This window comes from Crocodylus porosus, unplaced genomic scaffold (genome assembly GCF_001723895.1).
Source record: "Crocodylus porosus isolate Cpor-Errol unplaced genomic scaffold, CroPor_comp1, whole genome shotgun sequence".
NCBI lineage: Eukaryota > Metazoa > Chordata > Crocodylia > Crocodylidae > Crocodylus > Crocodylus porosus.
Window position 1 is genome coordinate 35301618 of NW_017728948.1, and position 2832 is coordinate 35304449.

At 45.8% G+C, this 2832-nt stretch overlaps 1 long non-coding RNA gene across 1 annotated transcript; it reads left to right on the forward strand.

Annotated features, from left to right (window-relative positions):
* The first annotated feature begins 233 nt into the window (after nucleotides 1-233).
* Nucleotides 234-2281, forward strand: LOC109321934. Its single transcript, XR_002104231.1, has 2 exons — nucleotides 234-300; nucleotides 2156-2281. It is a non-coding gene; the product is annotated as an uncharacterized LOC109321934 (long non-coding RNA).
* Nucleotides 2282-2832: the final 551 nt, after the last annotated feature.

Here is a 2832-nt window from a genome sequence, read left to right on the forward strand (position 1 = left end):
TGCATAGATTGAACCAATAAGCAAGTGAACAGACATTCAGTTTTGATGCCAGAAATGCAGCCACATGCCTGCAGTGACTTAGGCCAGAAGCTGGGGCATGCCTCCCTGCTTCACTGAAGCAGATAGCTTGGGTCAAGTCTAGCCTACCCACCCTGTGAGGGGGATATTGTGGGGGAGGTGCAAAGTATCCTGGGATGCTGGAGGACTGTAAGGTAACTTGAATCTCAAGGGGATCCGAGACAGAAGTTCAAGAAAAGGATTTAACTTAAATCAGTGAAGTCTGATACTGCATCCATCCAGGTTTATCTTAAACTGGTTTCAGCTATTTTGAAAGCTGTCTATATGCACTGAACTTTTCTTGTATTGCAGGTTTGAACCAGTTTCCGATGCACACAAACCACTAGAAGTGAATTGTTGTCCCTAGCCTTAGTGTCCAGAGAATAACATATTTGGTTGTAATCACTATTTGGAAAGAAATAGCTTAAAGCCAGTGTTGATAAACCTGTACACCATCTTTGGATTAAATAAAGACAAGGTTAGAATGACTTACCACAGAATGGAACCAGACCAGGAATTCTTGGCCTTGCGGTCAATTGGTGTGCCTCCAGAAGCAGGACAGGCAGGGCAACAGAATACATGGCAATATGAAATGAAGCTATTGGCTGAAGACACGCTTGAAGGGCACAATGTAGATAGTTACCTCAGAGCTTTGAGGAATATAAAGTATGTCATATGAGGAAGTTGCCAGACTGATATGATATCAAGGTGACAGAGTGTTCGCTGAATAAGGCTTTTAGCTGTCTGTCATAGGTTGCCTACCCAGTTATTCTTGCTTCCCAGGTGATTTTCAAATGAGAGAAAAAGTTTTATGGTGCCACCATAGGAAGTGGATAAAACAAATTAAATGTTTAGGATAAACGTACAGAGGTTCAAAAAGTCTGAGGTGGAATTGATTCAATCTTTGCCGGTTTTTTGAAGCTGCATGGATTGGACAGATAATGAACTGAACTGAAGCCTGCACTGGCCCAGGCCAGGAGCTGGGGGGTGCTCACACATGCTTGCCATCATGCCAGAGCCCCAGCCTGCCCCTTGCCAGCCTCTGGCCTCTTTGAGAGGTGGAAGGTGCGGGGAGAAGGAACGCACCCCCCCCCCCAGTCTGGCACTGCCCCCACACCAGCAGGCATCTGCATGGCATGGAGGGGAGAAGCCCTTCATCTGGAGTACTGTGTTAAGTTTTGGCCTCCCCCCCCCACAACAGAAAGGATGTGGACAAATTGGAGAGAGTCCAGCAAAGGGTGACAAAATTGTGAGGGGGCTGGAGGACATGACTTCTGAGGAGAGGCTGAGGGAACTGGGCTTAGTTAATCTAGAGGAGACTGAGGAGGGACTTAATAGCAGCCTTCAACTACCTGAAGGGGTGTTCAAAAGAGGATGGAGCTAGACTGTTCTCAGTGGTGGCAGATGACAGAACAAGAAGCAATGGTCTCAAGCTGCAGCAAGGGAAGTTTAGATTACATATTAGGAAGATTTTTTTTTCTAACTAGGAGGGTAGTAAAACACTGGAACATATTACTTAGAGAGGTGGTGGAAGCTCCATCCTTGGTGGTTTTCAAGATGCAGCTAGACAAAGCTTTGGCTGGGATGATCTAGTTGGTGATGGTCTGGCTTTGAGCGGGGAGTTGGACTAGATAACCTCCTGAGGTCCTTTCTAACCTTAATTTTCTATGATTCATATGGGGGTTTTTCCCTCTGCCCATAGCTCAGCCCAGAGAGGTTGGCAGTCAGGGAGAAGGGAGGGTGTGTGTGTTCCCACCCAAGCCTCTCAGACAGGCTAGAAGATGGTGAGGGCTGGAGCTTTTACAGCTCAGGGGCTCACTAGACTGTGGGGAGAAAGCTTTGGAGACCTGGACTGGGGATCTTTTCCCCACATCCTGCCAGGCTGACAGGTGCAGGCAGGATGCAGGCTAGGGAGCAGAGGCTTTACTGCCTCTTCACTGTGACAGCTAGAGGCAGGGCCAGCCCTGCTTCACTGGAGCAGATAGCACAGCCCATGGCTTCAAAGCATCCTTGGAGTCTGTGACGTAATTTGAGTTGGGAGGGGATCTGGGAGACCAGTTTTATAGATTGATTTAATGTAAATACTATATCCAACAAGGCTTATCTTAAACTGCGTTCAGCCATTTTGAAAGCAGTTTATATGCACTGAACTTCTGTTATGTTATAGGTTTGAACTGGTTTTCAAACACTTATCCCAGTTTATGTGCAACTTCTGTCCCTAGCCTTATGGTCTAAGCTTAAAGCTTGTCTAAAGTGCAATGATATGACCTTTTCTGATGTTGCCACATTGAGTGATGCCTCATGTTTCAACATATTCTTCAAAAGGAATGAGTCATGCAGATCTTGAGGCATCTGAAAGAGCAGCCAGCCTCTGGCCTTGTCATATCTGTACATTTTAAGATGCATTATTTTTCTGTTCAGTGGATATAGCTGATTATGAGACAATTTATATGTGCATAGGATAATTAGGGCCTGAAAGGCAGTTGTTTTCTTGTCCTTTTCATGAAAGGTCATGGTAGGATGAGCCCAAGACCTTTCAAAACCTATCCTGAAAATACAGGGAAAGAAAATGCATGATGGGGCCAAACCCCAATGCTCAGGGCACTGCCCTAGGATGTGGGAAGTCCTGATTCATGTCTTTGGATCTGTCATTCTCTCTTGTATCCCAGGGGAGTGCCCTATACACCAAGTTATTGGCTATTCATAGAAAGGTCTGTGAATAAATAATAACATGCCACATTTTCTTGCATACAAATGCACCTTTCCCCCCAAATC